The sequence below is a fragment of the Syngnathus scovelli genome, chromosome 9 (genome assembly GCF_024217435.2).
Source record: "Syngnathus scovelli strain Florida chromosome 9, RoL_Ssco_1.2, whole genome shotgun sequence".
NCBI classification, from domain to species: domain Eukaryota; kingdom Metazoa; phylum Chordata; class Actinopteri; order Syngnathiformes; family Syngnathidae; genus Syngnathus; species Syngnathus scovelli.
Window position 1 is genome coordinate 13016192 of NC_090855.1, and position 22015 is coordinate 13038206.

Consider the following 22015-nt stretch of genomic DNA (forward strand, 5'->3'; position numbering starts at 1 on the left):
ATTATAATGTTTTTACAACAAAATACAAGTGTACATACTGTAAAGTTAAAGTCAAAGTCCCAATGATCGTCATGCACACATCTGGGTGTGGTGAAATTTGTCCTCTGCATTTAACCCAGGGATGTCCAAACTTTTTGCAAGGAGGGCCAGATTTGATAAAGTGAAGGGGCCCGGGGGCTAATACTTTTTTCAGACATTTTTTAACTACAGAAATTTCATGCAAATACATACTGTTATGAAACAAATTTTATTGTCCCAATTGTCTTTATTTTTTAAATGACAAAATAACCAAATATAAGCCACTCAGGCAGATGTGAACAACTTTAAAAACACAAATTCTGCCTTTCATTCATATCTGAAGAGTCAGATAACATTGAACAAACTGTATGAAATAATTTAATTTACAAGAGTTTAAAATTATTTTTGCCTCATGAACATTTTAAACAGGAGTTATAAGTAATGCAAAGTTGTCTGTTATTATTAAAACTTAAAACAAGTGAATTCTGCTCTTGTCATTTACATTATTTTTCAGAAAGTGATAGTTTGTGTCACGTCTACAGGTTCATAACTTCAACAGTATTAACTTCGTAATATTTAATATGAAGTAATTTTTACTTTTGATTTACTTTTGACTCACAGCCCCACGTGATGAATCGCTGTTGTGATGCCAGTTCAGCTTGGAGCTGCTTCACTTTATCAGCGCGGTCACTCCCTGTTAGCTTGTCGTATGTGTTAGCATGTTTAGTCTGATGGTGTCTCTTTAGGTTGAAATTCTTAAACAAGGCAACAGAGTCTTTACGAATTAGACAAACACAATTGCCTTGATTTTCAGTGAAGAAGTATTGTAATTCCCATATCTCTTGAAAGCGACGGCCCTCAATGTCAACTTTCCTCGTTTTCTTTGCAGTCGCCATGGCAGAAATGAGCGGAGAGGGCTGGTGCTGCCACCCTTTGGTAATAGGAGGAATTACAGTTTCAAGTGTCATGATTTTTTTTAAATTCATTTTGACAGTGCAGGCGGGCCATGAATAATACATTATAAGACCGAAGCTGTGGGCCGTATGAAATATGACCGGGTGCCGGATTTGGCCCACGGGCCGGACTTTGGACGTGCCTGATTTAACCCATTCCCGTGTGATTTTGATCCAGCCCCTGTGCGGTGCCGCGCTCGGGAATCATTTGGTGATCTGTAAATATGTTTTTAGAACTCTTTTATTATTTAATATTATTTATTATTTTTCTATAACCCCTCAGTGAGTCGTCACCTTATTCTGGTGGAGGGGTTTGCGTGTCCCTATGATCGTAGGAGCCATAGTGTCGGGGGCTTCATGCCCCTGGTAGGGTCACCCATGGCAAACGGGTCCTAGGTGAGGGGCCAGACAAACCACGGCTCACAGAAGCCCCTCATGATGACTAAAATAAATGGACTTCATTTTCCCTCGCCCGGACGCGGGTCACCGGGGCCCCCTCTGGAGCCAGGCCTGGAGGCGGGGCTCGAAGGCGAGCGTCTGGTGGCCGGGCCTTCACCCATGGGGCCCGGCCGGGCACAGCCCGAAAAGGAAACGTGGGTCCCCCTTCCCATGGGCTCACCACCTGTGGGAGGGGCCAAAGGGGTCGGGTGCAGTGTGAGCTGGGCGGCGGCCAAAGGCCACCAGACCTTGGCGGTCTGATCCCCGGCTGCAGAAGCTGGCTCTTGGGACATGGAATGTCACCTCTCTGGCTGGAAAGGAGCCCGAGCTGGTGTGCGAGGCAGAAAAGTTCAGACTAGATATAGTCGGACTAGCCTCCACGCACAGTTTGGGTTCCGGTACAAGCCCTCTCGAGAGGGGCTGGACTCTCTTCCACTCTAGAGTTGCCCACGGTGAGAGGCGTCGAGCAGGTGTGGGTATACTTATTGCCCCCCGGCTGGGCGCCTGCACATTGGGGTTCACCCCGGTGAATGAGAGGGTAGCCTCCCTCCGCCTTTGGGTCGGGGGATGGGTCCTGACTGTTGTTTGTGTCTATGCACCAAACGGCAGCTCAGAGTGCCCACCCTTCTTGGGGTCCCTGGAGGAAGTGTTGGAGAGCGCTCCTTCTGGGGGATCCATCGTTCTACTGAGTGACTTCAATGCTCACGTGGGCAATGACAGTGAGACCTGGAAGGGCGTGATTGAGAGGAACGGCCCCCCCGATCTGAACCCGAGCGGTGTTCTATTATTGGCTGTGATCGACACGGATTTTCAATAATGAACACCATGTTCAAACATAAGGGTGGTCCATGTGTGCACTTGGCACCAGGACACCCTAGGCCGCAGTTCGATGATCGACTTTGTAGTCGTGTCATTGGATTTGCGGCCGCATGTTTTGGACACTCGGGTGAAGAGAGGGGCGGAGCTGTCAACTGATCACCACCTGGTGGTGGGTTGGCTCCGATGGTGGGGGAAGATGCCGGTCCGACCTGGCAGACCCAAACGCTCTGTGAGGGTCTGCTGGGAACGTCTGGCGGAATCCCCTGTCAGGAAGAGCTTCAACTCCCACCTCCGGCAGAGCTTTTCCCACGTCCCGGGGGAGGCGGGGGACATTGAGTCCGAGTGGACCATGTTCCGCGCCTCCATTGTTGAGGCGGCCGACCGGAGCTGTGGCCGTAAGGTCGTTGGTACCTGTCGTGGCAGCAATCCCCGAACCCGCTGGTGGACACCGGCGGTAAGGGATGCCGTCAAGCTGAAGAAGAAGTCCTATCGGGCCGTTCTGGCCTGCGGGACTCTGGAGGCCGCTGACAGGTACCGGATGGCTAAGCGGAACGCGGCTTCGGCGGTGGCTAAGGCAAAAACCCGGGCGTGGGAGGAGTTTGGCGAGGCCATGGAGAAGGACTTCCGGACGGCTTTGAGGAAATTCTGGTCCACCATCCGGCGTCTCAGGAGGGGGAAGCAGTGCAACATCAACACTGTTTACAGTGGGGATGGCGTCCTGCTGACCTCGTCTCGGGACGTCGTGAGTCGGTGGGGAGAATACTTCGAAGATCTCCTCAATTCCACCGACACACCTTCCATTGTGGAAGCAGGGCCTTGGGAATCTGAGGCGGGCTCTCCAATCTCTGGGGTTGAAGTCACTGAGGTAGTTAAAAAACTCCTCAGTGGCAAGGCCCCGGGGGTGGATGAGATCCGCCCGGAGTTCTTAAGGGCTCTGGATGTTGTGGGGCTGTCATGGCTGACACGGCTCTACAACATTGCGTGGACATCGGGGACAGTACCTCTGGATTGGCAGACTGGGGTGGTGGTTCCCCTCTTTAAGAAGGGGGACCGGAGGGTGTGTTCCAATTACAGGGAAATCACACTCCTCAGCCTCCCTGGTAAGGTCTATTCAGGGGTGCTGGAGAAGAGGGTCCGTCGGGAGGTCGAACCTCGGATTCAGGAGGAGCAATGTGGCTTTCGTCCTGGCCGTGGAACAGTGGACCAGCTCTACACCCTCAGCAGGATCCTCGAGGGTGCGTGGGAGTTCGCCCAACCAGTGCACATATGTTTCGTGGACTTGGAGAAGGCGTTCGATCGTGTCCCTCGGGAGGTTCTGTGGAGGGTGCTTCGGGAGTACGGGGTGCCGAGCCAACTGATAAGGGCGGTTCGGTCCCTGTATCACCGATGCCAGTGTTTGGTCCGCATTTCCGGCAGTAAGTCGGATTCGTTCCCAGTGAGGGTTGGACTTCGCCAAGGCTGCCCTTTGTCACCGATTCTGTTCATAATTTTTATGGACAGAATTTCTAGGCGCAGCCAAGGCGTTGAGGGGGTCCGGTTTGGGGACCTCAGCATTGCGTCTCTGCTTTTTGCAGACGACGCGGTGCTGTTAGCTTCTTCAGGCCGTGATTTCCAGGTCTCACTGGAGCGGTTCGCAGCCGAGTGTGAAGCGGTCGGGATGAGGGTCAGCACTTCCAAATCCGAGTCCATGGTCCTCGTTCGGAAAAGGGTGGAATGCCCTCTCCGGATCGGGGATGAGATCCTGCCCCAAGTGGAGGAGTTTAAGTATCTTGGGGTCTTGTTCACGAGTGAGGGGAGGATGGAGCGTGAGATCGACAGGCGGATCGGTGCAGCGTCGGCAGTAATCCGGACTCTGTACCGGCCCGTTGTGGTAAAGAGAGAGTTGAGCCAAAAGGCAAAGCTCTCAATTCACCGGTCTATTTACGCTCCTACCCTCACCTATGGTCACGAGCTATGGGTCGTGACCGAAAGAACGAGATCCCGGATACAAGCGGCCGAAATGAGTTTTCTCCGCAGGATGTCCGGGCTCTCCCTTAGAGATCGGGTGAGAAGCTCGGTCATCTGGGAGAAACTCGGAGTAGAGTCACTACTCCTCCACGTTGAGAGGCGCCAGATGAGGTGGCTCGGGCATCTCATCTGGATGCCTCCTGGACGCCTCCCTGGGGAGGTGTTCCGGGCATGTCCCACCGGTAGGAGACCCCGATGACGACCCAGTACGCGCTGGAGAGACTATGTCTCTCAGCTGGCCTGGGAACGCCTTGGGGTCCCCCGGGATGAGCTAGATGAAGTGGCTGGGGAGAGGGAAGTCTGGGAGTCCCTCCTGAAGCTGCTGCCCCCGCGACCTGACCCCGGATAAGCGGAAGAAGATGGATGGATGGATGGATGGATGGATGGATGGATGGATGGATGGATGGATGGATGGATGGATGGATGGATGGATGGATGGATGGATGGATGGATGGATGGATGGATGGATGGATGGATCGATTAATGGATGGATCGATTGATGGATGGATCGATGGATGGATGGATGGATGGATTTTTCTATAACAAGGTACAACACTAAATATATTTTTAGAACTCTTATTATGATAAAAAAAAATTATAAAAAGGCACAAGTGTGCGCACTGCAATTGTGTGGGCACTCCTTGCCTTCTGCTGGCGTGTGGGCAAGTTTTGTGCCATAATTCCTCAATTTATAAGTTTTACTTTGACTTTTAAATTTTTTTTTAATTTGGAAAAAAAAATCGTGATGTAGTGAAACTGCGATAAACGATGTAGCGAGGGATTATTGTACTGTGCGCGTGCGTGCGTGTGTGTGCGTGTGTGTGTGTGTGTGTGTGTGTATGTATGAGTTTATGTTAAGGTCAATAGAAGGTGGTGTCACCCAAAAAGAGCCTAACAAGGCTCTTAGCCATTATTAAGGAAGAGGACTGTCAGGAGGAGGAGGAAGGTGAGACGGACATGCGGAGGCAGCGATTAGAGCAGCCTTTATGTATGAGCTATTGATTGAGTCAGTGGTGACTTCTTGAGTGGTTAATTCGGAAGTGAGAGCGATCGAGGGAGTAACTAGGCCACTGCACGGCCCGGCGCAGCAGACCCGCACAGTGCGTAACAGTGCTTTGGAGCTCGACAAAACGGTCTCATACATAACTTGATGGATGTCTCGCTACCAAATTGCTTGCTGGATGTCATCCACCTCAAATCAAATGAAATAAATAAACTCCTCCCTCAAATAGACTGCCTCTACCTTTAGCCTTTGGTGAAGGTTAAAAATGTTCAAATGGAACTTCTTTTATTTGTTATTTTGACTTTCAAACTGAAGAGTTCAACTTGCATTATTTTCCAATGGCAAGAAAGTTTTGCACGAAATAAATTGACGAGCGGACACAACACTAAATTCTTGTTGCTATTTTCTGTCAGAATACAAGATTTGAAAAAGTTGGTTTTGCATTCAGAATTTGCAAAAAACATTGAATGATTTTTTGCTTTCTGGTCATGTTTGCCGTGGTTTTACAGCCACTTCCCCATTCGCTCGCGTCTGTCTTGGCGGCGACATTCAGTCAATTGATTGGAGATGATAAGACTATTGATCCCACGTCGGAGACATCTACCAACAGTTTGGTCTGCAAACAATTTCAGCTACGCCTGAGTGACTCGTTAGCTGGTTAAGCGGCTTCGCTTGTAACGATTTTTAAACACGTGCTAAACCTCACGCACAGCATACAACAAAACTGACGCCTTTCTTTTCTTTTTGTATGCGGCGTACTCAAGAAGGCACACCATGCACAAAATGGCTGTCGGAGCCGTGAGAGAACGAATGGATGGCGTAGAAAAAAGAAGAGCTCGGTCATGCGAGTCTGTGTCAGCCTCAATCACTCTTAACGTCCTCCATCACGGGATAATTGCTCAAGATGATCTTTTAGATAATCAGGCCTTAAAAAGGAGGCAAAATACTCAACTTTGGACTGGCTATTGTTGGCTGCACTGTTATCTGAGCAAGATGGAGGAGCAAAACTCGGTCTTAACACAGCCTGCACGACGGGATGATCACTCGGGACAACCTTGAGAGAGAGAAGTCTGATCGCGGGGCCTTAAGCAACTCATTGGATGGAAGGCAAAATACTCAACTTTGGCCTATTACCGGAATACTTTTCCCATTGTTGGCCAGAGCCTGCTTTTCAAGTCCCTCTGAAAACGCCGCAGGATAACCTTTTTGAGACATCCAATACGGCTCAAATTCAAAAATCCTCAAATTTGTCCCATTATCGTTATGTGTGCACCATAAAGTTGTTCACGCTGGACCTGTAACTCTCCCGTGACACAACCTCTTCTCAATCGTCTGTGAGGTCAGCTGATGCTACGCTAACGTTGCGCTATCCGTGCTGACTTCCCACGCTTGTTTAGCTGTTTCTGCGTGCAATGTGCACACAGCCATCCCGCCCGAGACGTCAATATATCATTAGCTTGTCCATAACTGGCAGACATCCGTTGTTTGTGTGGGACCTTATGGAGACTGGATTACCGCCAAAACAGCAACGCACGCACGCACGCACGCACGCATGTTGGGGTGGATAATAAAAAATAAAAAAAACTGAATTTTAAAAAATGCTAAGGCCTCCTCTGGCCGCTTCTTCTTCTTCTCTGCCTGTCTCGGCAAAGTCTTTGATTCATCTGCAGTTTGATCTGCAAGAGAGCGAGTTTTGTAAACACATTTTTCGCGATCATATAGCCACGGGCAAGGGGAGCGCCGAGCGCCGAGGAGGAGGAGGAAGAAGAAGAAAAAGAGGAGGGAGCAGGGCGAGAGGGACCTTTAATGAGGGGGGAGAGACAGACTGACAGAAAATGCAAGGATGTGCACACACACACATGTGCAGGAGTGAAAGGAGCTCATCTTTTTGGGTGACACGTCCTCACCATGAAGGTGGGACATCAAGGGTGGTGCCACACTCAGACAGGGCGACAAGAAAACACTTGCGCACGCGCACACAGATGCGCGCACCCTGCGGAGCTCAGATTGATAGTTTTGGCTCAAGCGACGCATCACAAGGGGTTGACGAAATGTGAAGCAACCATGACCGAAAAAGCAGCAAGCTGGGGGCTAGGGGGCAAGGGGGCGGGGTGAAATAGCATTTGCTAATAACGCCACCACAGACGGGGAGAAGCAGAGACAAGTACATGACTTTCAGTTTTGGACTTATCATTATTAAAGCATGTGCCTACTGGAGAATTCGCAATCCCTTAGAAGTCTCATTTTTTTCACTGGTAAGATATAGTTAGAATGACCAGAAGTTCTGGTATTTATATCCAAGGCGTGATTTAGATTAAAACCAAATTAGACTTTTTTGGAGGCCGATCAGCGAGGGTGAAAAAAGATTACCAATCCGATCACAGGATGGAGCAAAAATGTCTTAAAAATATATATCTTTGATATGAAACAAACCAAACATGATTTTCAATTACAATGCAACCGTCACACGTTGACAGGGTTTCAAATTTATTGGCGGAAGCCCACAGTGGGAAACACTGCAGTTGTAATGTCTGGTTTTGCAGATCTGATCAATTACGTCATTATTGGGATAAGCAAATTCCGATAGTACGGCAGAAAATAAATATATATATATCAGCCAATCAGAGCCCTCTTGTTGAGCATAACTGCGCAAGCCGCTACGACAAGTACCATGTCCAAATGTGGATGTCGTGACCGAAGGTGACTTGTCCAATGAACATGCTCAAAAATATAGTCACCTCAATATCTTGGAAAACAAACCTATTTCATGAATGGACATGCTTACAAAATGAATACAGATTGTCATGCTCAAATTGAATTGTATAGTTTTTAAACATTATTTTACAAATATTGCACAGTAATAAAATGACCAGGGGAGGTCACGATTAGCAATATGTACAACACTATGAAAATACATTTAACAGAGAAAATGCATGTCTGAAATTATTTAACATTAGTATGGATAAAAACATGACGTCACAACCAGCAATAAGGCCAATACAAAATTTAGCACGGTGGAATTACATAAATATAAATATAGAATTGATGATGAAACATCGAATCAAAATAGAAGATATGTAGAATATCGTGCCTTGAAGACATGTTTAAGACTATAGTTAACAATATTTTATACAAACACGTCACAATCAGATCCCAACACACACACACACGCACGTGCGCACACACACGCACACACGCACACACACACACACACACACACACACACACACACACACACACACACACACACACACACACACACACACACACACACGCACACGCACACACACACACACACACACACACACACGCACACACACACACGCACACGCACACGCACACACACACACCAAAAAAAAATAAATCATGGAAATCATTCTGTAAATGTTCAAATAAAATAAATAAAGACTGATCATACTTTAAAGCACGTCCACAACAATTGAACAACGTTTTAGGAAACAAATAAAAATATGACATCACCATTATGAAAACTATTGGCATCGCATTTGGCTGACGCGGGGCCTGTTTTAAACATAACACGCTTGCGACAATTTGTTTTCCTAAAAGAACGTGCACATAATTCCCCAAAACGTACTTCGTAAAAAAAAAGAAAATTTTTCCTTTCATTTTTTCCTTCCTTTATTTTTTATTTTTTTAACTTTAGAGTGCTTGCTTTTAAGTGTGAACATTGTAGCTGCGAGCTGGAAAGTCATCGCATGTGTGTGTGCGTGTGTGTGCGTGCGTGTGTGTGTGTGTACGCGTGTGTGTGCGTGTGCGTGTGTGCGTGTGTGTGTGTGTGTGTGTGTTTCCTCTTCCTCTCCTCGCTTTCCTTCCCATTTTTTTCTGCCTGCCTTTCTCTCAGTGCTGTCCTGGGAATTGCTGCGAACGTCCACAAACACACTGCAAACACCCGCCGGCCCAGCGCCATCGATTTCTAATTAGACAGCGGGATAATCGTTGCGGAGAGATGGAGAAAAAAAAGAAGAGAAGTAGAGTGTGAGATGCATGGCGCAAAATAAATATATAAACGAATTAGATGGCGGATTAATTGAATTTTTTTCACCAAACAAAAGTGATCGAGTGAGGAAGAAAAGAAAAGAAAAGAAAAGAAAAGAAAAGAAAAGAAAGGGGCAATTTAAATAAAACTGGTCACATACTTAGGCCCAACACGGCAGAATTTCATATTTAATGCAGAGTAAAACTTAATTCAATAAATCGGGTATATAAGAGGGGTAAAAAAAACCTAATTGGAGCACTGAGATGCGTTACTAAAAAGGATTGAAAATATGTTTTAACAGACAAAAATGTTAACTTCGTCTTAATTGACTTTTTTTTTTTTTTTTTTTTTACAAATACCCTCGTCACCTATCACCACCAGCAGCGCCTTGTTTTCTCACAGAATAATTATAAAAGGCCATTGTGTATACTAATATGTGCGATTTACCTCCGACCGGTGTTGGATTCAGGGACATTGTGAACTCCTACAGCTCCCTTCGTAAAAGAAAAGTTACACGTCTTGAAATGTTCATTTAAAAATTTGTTTTCGATCGACCGATGCAGCTTTTCCATCCTCGATAGTCTTTTTCCCCCCCCCTTGCAGTCCGTGCGACATGGTAGTGGGGTTTGTTCAGGCGAGCTCGTTTACTTTAATTAACGTTTCATCATCCTCGGAGCGGGAGCGAGCACCCAAAGGCAAGGTGCATGCGCACGCTTTCATGCTCTCCATCCATTCATCATCATCATTTTCTAGTGCTTCTTCCTGCGGGCTCACCACTTCTCATCTTTTTTCTTCTTCGGTGCACGTCGCCATGCAGCTCTCATGTTACTTGTTAATTCAGGAGAAAAAAAAGGCAAACTGAGTCCTGCTACTTATCTTTCTTTTCCAATTGTAAAATTTCAACTGTCGGTGAACGCATCCTATTCCCTGTGGATAGTTCATTAGGTACACTTTCACAATCTCAACAAGAAAAACTTTCACAGTAATAATACAGTGTGGAGTGCAAACATTTTAAAAATCCTTTTAAATGGCCTTTCCTGTATACAATACAGTACGATACAGTACTTTCTGTAATATTCTTGCAAATGGGTCAAGAAAGTCATGTTCCTCATACATGCAAGGAGCACACAAGCACACAGTGAGCGCACGTGCACACGCACAGCATTACTTGGGCGCAATCGTGTAGTATTTAGGTTAAAGTGATTTGAGGAACTTTATTTGAACCAAAGTAGTGCTTTGGTGGCATTGAGAGGCATCTTGCTACCAAGGAACGATGCTGAAGTGAGTTGAGGAGCTTCATTGAGACAAAAAGCAGCACTATGCCACAACTGACTGTTATGTCAATGCCAAGGAATCACGTTGTAATGAGTTGAGGAGCTTTAATTAAACAAAATGTGTGCTTTGAAGCCCCGGAACAATGCCTGTGTAAATGGGAAACGACAGAAAAATGGGACAGAGATGCAACATTTTCCAGCCGACACGTGCGAACCCCTTTTGTTGTGATCAAACAGATGTTATGTGAAGCCAAGACAGGCGCAAGCGTAATAAAAACAGCAAATTCAGTTAAAGCGGTGGAGGCGGTGGCGCCCGTGTGGTCGCGCACAGGTGGCCACGCAGCACAGCGCCAAGCGTGCTGCTGGTAGCGGGAGCACTTTTTAAAACACTTACAGTGCTAAGCGGATTTGAGGCCCGGCGGGGTTAAGAGCTCGATGAAATCCGAGAGGACGCGCTGGGAGCAGAGAGGTGAGAGCTCACATACAAATTGGCGATGAAACCTTAAAGGGGAACTGCAGGATAACAAGTGTGACCAGTTCAAACGAGCTATTCTGATTAAAATTGCATTTGTAGAACGACATTGTGAGGCCAAAAGCAGAAAACAGGTTCTTACAGTCGACTGTTTTTCAAATGCTCTCTCTGAGCTCGATTTGTTCGCAATGTGTATTTGCTACCTGTCGCTTTTAGTCCTCTATGATTTCCCATTGTGGATTTTTTCCATTGAAACAACAAGCTCAGATTGTATGACACACAAAAGAGCCCAAAATACAATCCCACGCACACGCAGCTTGGAAAATGGAATCTCCAGCTGAGTGCACGATGACGGATGTCTGAATTAGAGCAATAACGACATGTGACACTCGTGTTAGCGCTTTCCACGCCGCCGCAGAGACAGTAGGAGAAGCAGTGCAGGTGCAACAAGGAGACGACGGAAGTCATGGAGATGGTTTTGGGAACGCTGAGGTAAATAAGTTGTGTTTTGTGCCACTGTCACTTTCCACGTTTCAGCGGCGACTGAAGATGTCGTCGCTCACAGGGGATCCTTATATCATCTCAGTAAAGAGTCGGGGTACACCCTGGACCGGTGGCCATCTTAAAGCTTGAGTAACTGGATAGTACTCGCACTACGTCATCACAAGTTTTTCCTCCGTTGCCACACTCAACCCCACTGCACTGCCATATAGTGTTCCACAGGGTTCAATTTTGGGGACCCTGCTGTTGTCATTGTGTTTGCTGCCCTTGGGATCCAAGACAACTTGACAGTTGAGTTTTGGCAAAACTCTAAAATGCAAAAGGCCTCCAGTCTTGACTGATGCGCTTTCCAGCTGCCCTGTGCAGTACTAAGTCCACGACACGACATGAAAGTCAGCCTTTCAACCACACTGCAGTGCCAGCAGCACTCCACTCAAGTTCCCGCTTGCCCCCTTTCTGAATTTACATGAAGACAAGCGATGGGTTGTTGAGTGTTGTAGACCGGGGATTCTACCGGATCCACATCACGTCTCCGTCGGTGCCCCCCCAAATGAGGAAGAGGAGGCTCAATCCTCACCGGGTTGGCATGATGAAATCAGCCCAGCAAAGAGGTTCAAAAGGTGCGCTGAATGCAAAACCCTGTGGCGGTATTGAATATTCCTGTTGGGGATGTCAGCGGATGCATGCGAGGTCTCATGATGGAGATTCACAGCTTACATCACGCAAGTGGGGAAGCACAGAAAGTAGGGCCAAACGTTGGGGAAAAGGCAGCATGCAGACAGAAAGAAATATTGACAAAGGCAAGGTATACACATAAGTCAGTAGGCCACACGCACCTGCCTGCTCTCTGTGTTTTATAGCGGCGCTCTGTGCAGGCGGAACACCCTGACAGGCCAGTTCCTTCAAGAGAAAATATGGAGCCCCCCACCGCCCGACCCACCCACACCACCTCGTCTTTTCCGTGCGCCTGATATCATTCTGTCACCTCGCCGCCGCACTCCTTTTTCCATCATGCCCTTATTTCTTCCCTGGCCGTCTCCCGCCTTTTATTGGCGCTCTACATCGCACCTGTCATGTTCGCCTCGCTCGTTTCCATCCATCTTCTTGTCGCTCTCTTAATCCCCTCTCATTTGCTCTCGCAGCCCCACCACCCCTCCCCGAAGCCCCTCCACTTCGTCACTCCTATACCGAGTACAGCCCCATTTCCGCCCGCTTTCCTCCTTTGTACTGATTCATGCTGTGACGTCACACGTTCTCATGAGAATTTACTCGGATGATGTACACTTATATAATAGACAATGTGTTAACATCAAGCACGCGTTTCGGTATTTGTCTGCCTCTGCCTTGATCAAATCCCCCAAAATCGCCTTAAAGTAGTGGATTTTTGCCGAATATCATTTTTGAGACACATCCCAAAATTGGACATTTTCTGGCTTTCATCAGAAAGAGGAAGGGGCGGGAGTGCCCAAAGAGCCCAATTTTGCTTTATTTGTATATCTTTGGCCACCGAAACCAAGCCATTGCCTCTTCCTCCACTTTTGCACTCATTCCCTGTAGCGCTCGCGTGATGTTTGGCAGCGTCGCCTTCTTTCCCTAGCTCCTTCTTTGCCTCCCTCTCATCCGCAGCCTGAGCACAGAGCCCCATGTGTCGGAATCAATTAGGCCTGAGAGCCGTCGCCGCCGCTCTTTCACGGAGGTAAATATTAAACTGCAGCAAGCAAAGAAAAGAGGGGGATGGACCGAGAGGAGGGGGGGGGGGTGGAGAGAAGAGCGAGGGAGCCCTTCGTCCCTAATCCACCGCATCGATCAGCCGGGGATGAGGGTAATATATTATTTTGACAAGATACGATCCTCCGACGCGCACCGCTATCCCCGCCGATCGATTTCTTTTTTTCTTGCCTTTTCTCCCCCTCAGCGAGAGTGGGACGGAGTTTGTGTGTTACTTTGTGTGTGTGCGTGGGGGGGGGGGGGCATGCATTTGTGCACTAGAGTGTGGATGCAGGGTGACAATAGGAACAGCATTAGGAAATGTGAGGAAGGAGATGAGGACGGTCTACAAACAAGCCAGTGTCTAAACAGCTAAATCACAGCCTAAAAAGATAGATGGAGAAGGCGGGAATTCTGTTTTTTTTTTTTTTCCTGCTCGACCTATTGTAAAGTGTCCCCCCCCCCCCACCCTACCCACGACCCCCTCGTGGCCCCTATATGGCTTCGTAAACTGTGTCTAAATGCTAAATTCGTGGATCAATTTTTTATTCAAGCCCCCCCCCTCCCTTCTCCGTTTGTGTCCCCTCAAGCCTTCAAGTCATGCTGTCCTCCCATGATGAAGGGTGTCCTACCGGCCTTCTGTCTGCGTGTGAGTTCAAATGAAGTCCCGCAACAAAAAAGAGAAGCAGCAGCAGCAGCAGCAGCAGCAGCAGCAGCAGCAGCAGCAGCAGCAGCAGCAGCAGCAGCAGCAGCAGCAGCAGCAGCAGCAGCAGCAGCAGCAGCAGCAGCAGCAGCAGCAGCAGCAGCAGCAGCAGCAGCAGCAGCAGCAGCAGCAGCAGCAGCAGCAGCAGCAGCAGCAGCAGCAGAACATTTGGTAGAAGCAATCAATAGAAAGTGACAGCATGATGCATCGCAGCTTTTTCTTTTTTTTTTTTTTGACAATGTCGACTCACCACGCACTTAAGCTCTCCCGATCCGCGATTTTGGAACTCTTGGCGGTACTTAGGATTGGAGATGCTTTGCAGCCGTTACGCTTTTTAACAAAGGGATTTGTAAGAAAGCACTTTCTTCCTAAAACGTGACGGCTGCCTCTCAATACCTTTGCTTTTGCAACATCGCAAATCCAGCATGTAGCACGGTGACATCGTGATGAGTGTATCCGCCTCTCGGTTCTGCAATTCTGCGTTTGAATCTCACGCTCTAAATTGAGAAATGGTTTGCTATAAATTTAAGAAAATAACACTGCAAAAAGTTGGTCTGCAACATAAGATGCTCCTCTAATGAAGTCAATTGATTCACAAAATTGCTCCGTAAAGAAAAAACATTTCTTCCAGCCTTAAGTGTGAATGGTTGTTTGTCTCGCTACACTGCGATATATCGGCAACCAGTCAGAGGTGTCTTGCCCTAAAGTCCGCGTGCAGTGATGGGCTCCACTTCACCAATGAAGACAAGCGCAATAGAAAAGGCTCGGACAGACGCAAGTGCCCTCGGGAGAGCGACACCGACGCGCCTCGTAAAGATGGAAGCCACAAAAAGCAGCTTTAAAGGAGCCATAAAGACGACCGCAACAAAGTTGCGAATCAAATAAAATGCAAGTAAGACAGACAAGTCAATCCAGGGAGTCGTAACGAGAGCGCCAAGGTCGACTTGCTAAAAAAATGCAACCATTTGCAGCAATTTGCGCTGCCTCCAGTCATACATGTTTGTTAGCGAGCAATAGACATTTGGATTGCGGTGTGGACCGCCCCGTTTATCTTGTCCCGACTCAAACTCTAGTTTGAATGTTACCAGTGTCGTATGTTGTGTTTGAAAACACAAAACGCACTAATATCGGCCAATTAATGGATCCGACCATCGTGCTGACGATGTCCAGAAAGGAGACAACTTTAGTCACTCACTAGCCTTGTTCCTCCCCCCCCCACACACACACACACATACACACACACACACTTTTCCAACAGGTCGTCATGAGAGAGGAAAGTAGCTGACGTGCGTACTGGAGACGACAACATGATGCGGCGTTGGGCTCTCACAACTCGTTTTCCGACTGACTTCTCCTCTTTCTTGCTCCCATTGTGCCATTTTCTGCCACTTTGAAAGGGAGTCTGGATTGCCCCCCCTCCCTCCCGCTGTGAGGCAGACTAGCCTGGGCCGGGTGGAATGAAGGGGAGGGGGGGGGACAGGGTCAAGGTGAGCTCTAATACACTATTGATCGGCCCCAATTGAAAACCTGATGGAAATTTTACCTCCCTCCCCTCTGTTCCTCCTCATCTCTGTGTGACCCCCACCTTCCTCTCCCTCCTTCCTCTCCTTCGTCCATGCACTTCTTTTTGCTTCTTCCTCTTCCGCTCAATGTCTCTCTCCACCACGCCATCTTTTAATCACGCTCTTGGTCGCTTACACCCCTCTTTTTGTCTTCTCTTGAAATCTTTCCTTATCGCTCCCCACTGCTTCTGTCACTAGCTCATCATGCCCCCCACCTCGTCCCCCCCCCCCCTCCTCTGAGTGTGCATCAGATGGTCCATTTCTCACTAACCCAGTGCATATTGATCCCCGTGGCAGTGGCATGCGAGGCAAGGAGTCGCCACTGCAGTGTATTAAACGCCAAAAACACTTTGGACGCCGGGGCCCCGAGAGCGGTCGCCGGCCGAACGCGGTGGGGGCCCGTCGATAGTCGCCGCCTCCTGTCAACAGCAGCTAAATGGCCTCTTAATCGGACACCGCAACCACTCAACCGGACATAAAAATAAAGCCGGTTGAGATGAGACGCTGAGCACTGCTCAAAAGTTTGAGCTGATGAACGACATTTGGCGAGAAAGTCACTGCAGTTCTGTTGTCTCAATGCTTTGTGACATTAACAAAAAAAAGATGGAATTCACTCGCAGTGTAGCTCTCAATACTGCCGGATCACACATATAGTAAATACATACGCAAATACGTTTAGCGTTTTGTCCACTAGCTTTGTGCCAATGCTAACAAATGACGAAATGCATAAATAACCTTGAAGCAAGTGAGATTTGAACACAAACAGCACAGCAACGCATTGAAACATTCAGCAGTCCTCATTCATGTATTCTTTATCCTCTGTGAGGATCTGAGACAAGCCAAGAGGAAATGAAATGTCCAAAGTGTGCAGAGATTTTGTCCATCATATGCTTGCTCCAAGTACTTTGAATGGTCAACAGTGGGATTGGACCCAAAACAAAGTGGAGTTAGAAACTGTAGAAAACAATACCTGAGAAATATCACGACTGAGCTCACAATCAGTGGTTTGCCTGAGTATCGACTCACTTTTGGTTCAACAATGGAGTGGCTCGAAACAAAGCAAGGCCTCAACAATGTTGACGACACCACATTACTCTCGCACTTAACAAGGCATGGCCATGCACGTCTATGCAGAGTCGGCTGCTATCACGGCTGCCAGATAAACGCGGGGAGCGCGCCTACGTGCGCCTTTGATTTATGTACCGTTGCGCCCGTGTCACACGCCACGCTCGGCTATCACCGCGCCCCATCTCCCCATGGACACGGCGGTGGCGACGGAGGGACCCCCGTGTCGACGGCATGGGCGATACACATCGGGAACACGGATTGCAGTCGGAGGATTGTTTTCCTTTCAAGCAACACTTTGTCCTTCACTTTTTTGCCCTCCCTTTGAAGCTTCTTTTTTTCACCGACTATCAAACAAATCCATGTTTACGGCATGGTTGATTTTTTTTATAAATACAGTTTAGGACTATTTTTGTCTAACTTGTTTGTTCGTTTGTTTGTTTGGGTGTAATATGATTGTCTTACACTAGATGGCGGCAAAGAGCACATGTGGCGCCATCTAGTGGTAGACAAGTTACATATAGACAAGCATTCACATTCTGACACCTAAGGACAATATTGAGACGTCACCAAACCTTATCGGACTCCTTTTGGACATCAACTAGACTGGTCTCTACAGGGATTTTGTCTCGATCAAACGTGAAGTCTTTTGCCCACTCGTCTTTGTCCTCCTTCTCTCCTTGTTCCCGCCCTCGTCATCAATTTCTTTCTTAGCCAAGGAAGGAATCAGTCTCACCTTAATTGCTCTTAAATCGGATTAATGACTGATCGGCGACAAGTTGACTTCATCTCGCTGCCCTCGCTCTCCTCCTCGCTGAGACTTATACGGAACAGAATGTTTCAAATGACACTGGCTAAAGAGCTAGTACATGCTGCTTCACCAAGTGTACAAATATCCTGCCACACTTCTATTAATCTTTGAGCTGACAGATACAATATTGAAACTGCTGGGTCCAAAAACAAAAAAATAATTCAATTATTATTTTATTTTGTACAAAGCAATCCAGAAAGTTGGATCAAATTGACATAAGTAGTGGGTTGGCCCATTTTTGACCCAAATATTTTTTTTGACTCAGTAGTTTTCAGAGTGTGTTCAGTTACGAACCTCTCAGAATGACCAAGAGCCACATGCTGCTTCACCAAGTGCAAAAACATGCTGTTATTCTACTCTTACAGCATACCAAACGCTGAGCCGTCTTGTCGTCATATACATACAATTTTGTTGTTACTTGGTAATGCATGCTAAAAAAGTGGGTCCAGTCTGTTGTGGCAAAAGACTGGGATTTTAAAAAAAATCTAATTTTCCTGTTGGTTGCACTCAGCTGCAGGTGGCCTCAACACACCGCACGACGCCTCTACAGCTCTCACACCTTTTGTTTCCATCCAGCTCAGAGCTGTTGACTGTACTAGCAAGAGCGCCCCCTGGAAGCTTTCGGCAAAGAAAGTGTCAACGTGAGATTGGCTGGAAGTCAGCCATTTTGATTTGAAGTACAAATAGACAACGGAGAGCGCAGCTCCCCACCGAGGATAAAGAAGGTATGACGGAGTACATTTGAAGTGTTGCTGTAGTTTGTGCTCAAATATCAGGTGCTTAAAGTCCATTTCCCATTTTGTGCCTTAAGCTAGCAGTGGGCTAAAAGCTAAGCTGGGAGTTTGTTGTACATACAATGTGCCGTTCTCTTTGTTGTCTGTTTAGTTTGATGGTAAACTTCAGCAGCTTGGCTCCGGGATTAAGGCATATATCGGCGTCCGCTCCTCGCGCTGCTTCAAAATGCCCGCGAGGCCGATAAGGACAGCGGTGGGGATTTGTCAAATTGCGCGCCATTGATTATGTGACCTTTCACGCCCGGCAGTCACTCCGCCAAGCGCCAATGACGCCGACGGTGGAGAAAAATAGAAAGCTGACACTCTTATCGTTGGGTACAAGTTTGTACTTAGGTGCAGACAACAAGGTGGCTGTTTGCGTGTGTGTGTGTGGGGGGGGGGGGGTGTTAAATCGCCCCCTCCCTCAGCAATCTTCTCCACGTGGAACAGGTCGTGAAGAAAGCAGCACCTGAGCACAACTTGTAATGAGCGCTGAATAATGAAGAGTGAGATGCACATTTGAAGACGAGCCGAGGGGCTCATATCGCGCAGGAAAGACTTTGGGGAGTGTGTGTGTGTGTGTGTGTGTGTGTGTGTGTGTGTGTGTGTGTGTGTGTGTGTGTGTGTGTGCGTGTGTGTGTGTGCGTGTGTGTGTGCGTGTGCGTGTGTGTGTGCCTTCAGGGCTCCCATTTTCAGCGTGAATGGCTGCCGGCAACAACGCACCTTTGAGAAGTCGTTTGCGACATTGCGTTCAGCCATGAATCTACGCAGGAAACAGTTTTGCACACTAACGAGAGCGCCTTCGTATGGCGGCATGTGAGCTCCATAACAAGCAGCAGTTTAGCGGATAGCGATCACTTTTTCAAAAACGGGGCTTCAAGATTACTCAAAATCTAAACATAAAATAGACATAAGAAAATTGTGTGTTTAAAATTAATTGCATCGGTTCTGCGTTAAATCTACTTCGCTTAATGCTAACAGACTGCAAAATATGCAATGAACGATTGAAAACAAAGGGTGCAGCAACTCAGGTAGACTAATACAATACTGGGTGGCATATATTCTTTATCTTCTGCAAATAAAACAACACTACTGCAGAATCTTTCACGGTAGTGTTGAAACGTAAAGTCACGATGACTTCACGAAGACAAACTGATTTGTTTTTCATTCCATTCATCTGTTATTACGATATTTCAGTGCAACATGTCTTTTATTATATCTAATTGTAAGCCACTGTAACATTATACACTGTTTAAACATTAACAGGCTATAGAAGAAAAGCTCAACATAATTGTATGATTAAAATGTATTACAGATAAACGTTTTAAAAGACGTGCACAATTAAATGTAAAAATGGGAAAGAAGCTGAATACAACTGAACATTTTGTGGAGGGGGGGGCTCAAAATAGACCTGGCATAAATATCATTTGTGCAAGAGAATTGCCACTTTACTTTTTACTTTGGTACTCAAGAACCGTTTGGAGTGTGTACTGGACTTTCTTCTCTTTTTTGTCAGTTGAGTCAGTCACTCTAATTTTTTTTCATTTTTTAACAGAAGCATCTCGTTCAGCTTACACCAACCACCAGACAAAAAAGTCTGGAAAAGAAGGCGTGCCATTTTTAGGTTCACCTTCATAGAAAAATTTCCCCCACCTCTCGAGACAAAACTTCACCTCAATAAATTCCTTAATAAACAAAGGACCCCCGTAGGGACAAAGCGTTACAGAAAATGGATGGAAGTATATTCAATATTTTATATATAGTATATATATGCCATATATATTGAACAACATTCAACATGTTGATCCCTACATGTGCAATTTTGCAATTGTCTTTATGTCTGATGTTATGATATTGATTCCACAAAATGTTGTTTCTTATACATTCTGATTATGTTTGAGGGGTTGGAAGAGACATTTGATCAATTTTGTACGCAAATGGTCTCATGCCAGCGGGTTTAATTCCCCTTTCAAAAACGTCTTACTTTGAAATTTTTGAATGTGTCAATATTTTGCCGCCATCAATGGCGAGTGAAAATGTGAAAGTTTGCCCTACCTGCTGGAGTTCGCCGTCGCCCCGCCTCAGCGATGCACCTGAGGCCGAAGCCCGACCGCCGTGTGTCGGCCCCGCGCGAGTTGGCGCTTGCCGCTGCGACTCGGTCCGCAAAGGCTCGAAAAACTTCGGCGCCTCTATATAAAAAAAAAAAAAAAAAAAGAAGACGCACGTCAAACTAAAACGAATGCGCAACAATGCGTTCGATTTCTCAGAGATCAAAAACTGGGACGAAAAAGCATATACTTACATTTGACGGTGTAAAAATAATAATTATTGTCAAATGATGTTTTTTATTTACTGTTATTGTTTGACAGATTTTTTTCAAATCACTCGGGTGGTTATCACAAAATTATATTTTAACTTTGAATTTACATGGCTGTAACTTGTAAGGAACGATTTAATTTAAGTTTATGTTTTATTATTTACTGTGTACAGCCCGCACACAAAGTGGTTCATAAAATATAAACAGAATACAGTAACATGCATCAACAAGTTAACCTGTCTTAATTGAGTTCAAAACTCAGTTGATTTCAACATGATGTAAAATAAGGTCATTTTGACTTCTATCTACTTTTTTGTTGTTCCAACAACAGCAATGTTATGTCGGGGACACTGTGAAATCTATTTCCTCCATTATAATAATAATTTCCCAGGCCAAAATAAAATAAATATATTTGTTTGCATTTCAGGTCGGTATTTTTGCGGATATTTTGATTTTTTTTTTTCCACCCAACAATTTTCGCGCCATAGAAAAAGAAAAAGTGGCGTGTTGTGATTTGAAGGCCTTGCGAGGAGCTAAATGTGGATATGCTCAGCCTGCAACAAAAATCGACCAGGCGCTAATGAGCCGCGCGTTCATCACGTGACAACTCAACGCCTTCAAACGGCGGGAAAGCGCAGTTGATTATTACACTAATTAAAGTAAGACATTGTCAAACTTTCTCAGCTTCCGTGGCGCAGCAGCAGAAGCAGAAAAAAAAGAAGCAGAAGGCCTTAAGGAGTGAACAGAACAACAACGACTGACTCAAGGGAAATAGCTTTCACACTCCGTTTGTAATAAATAAAATAATAAATAAAATCACAACAAATAAAATTTATTGTCATTACTCAAATTAATTTGGATAAAACCAAAAAGCCTTACTTTTAGCGAAATCGTGTTATTCTGCTCCGGCTCCCTTAAATCACCAAACAAACCCGAGAAAAAAAATAAAAAAAACAAAAAAAAAAACAGCACTCCAACAATTAATAAATAATAACCATTTCGCACTTAAAAATCCGTACGCTAAAAACAAACCAAAATATTGCTGGATTATTCGGCCGTTTGTTTTTATTCTATTCTATCCTCAATTTAGAAAATGTTAACGACGCAATTTGGATCGGAGCTTAAAAACACATTTTATAACAGAATCTGAATTGATGATAATAATAGCAAAACAAATATTTACATGACATGCATTAGTGACGATCACTGATTTTTGGTGCGCTTAACTTGCCATTCGCTCAGATATTCACCTTAATCTTATTATTTACAAAATGAAAAAATTCGGTTGTGTCCAAAACTGAAGCTCCAGGCTGCGTTATGCATAGTTTAAAATTGAATTGACTACATGCGTGCGAGTACGCGCAAGAGAAAAACATCAAAAAGAGGGAGTAGAAGCAAAGACGGGCCGTGGATTGAGAGTATCAATTGATTGGCCTCTTCATCTGCAATAGTTACATGCGTGGATCGATCGGCAAACACATATGCCGCCACAAATCATTGACGGGATCGCACGCACCCGAGGTGCGGCGCGCGCCCACAAACACACACACGTTTCATGAATATGTATCAAAAGCTGCGTGGACGTCTGAAATAAA

The 22015-nt window shown here is 46.2% G+C and overlaps 1 protein-coding gene across 1 annotated transcript in view; it reads right to left on the minus strand.

The window, feature by feature from the left end:
• The window catches only part of erfl1 (Ets2 repressor factor like 1), a 39846-nt gene that overhangs the window by 16992 nt on the left and 839 nt on the right, over nt 1-22015 (minus strand). Inside the window, exon 2 of the mRNA XM_049731689.2 lies at nt 20159-20292. The gene's annotated coding sequence lies outside the window, so the exon portion shown is untranslated. The remainder of the gene's footprint in view (nt 1-20158; nt 20293-22015) is intronic.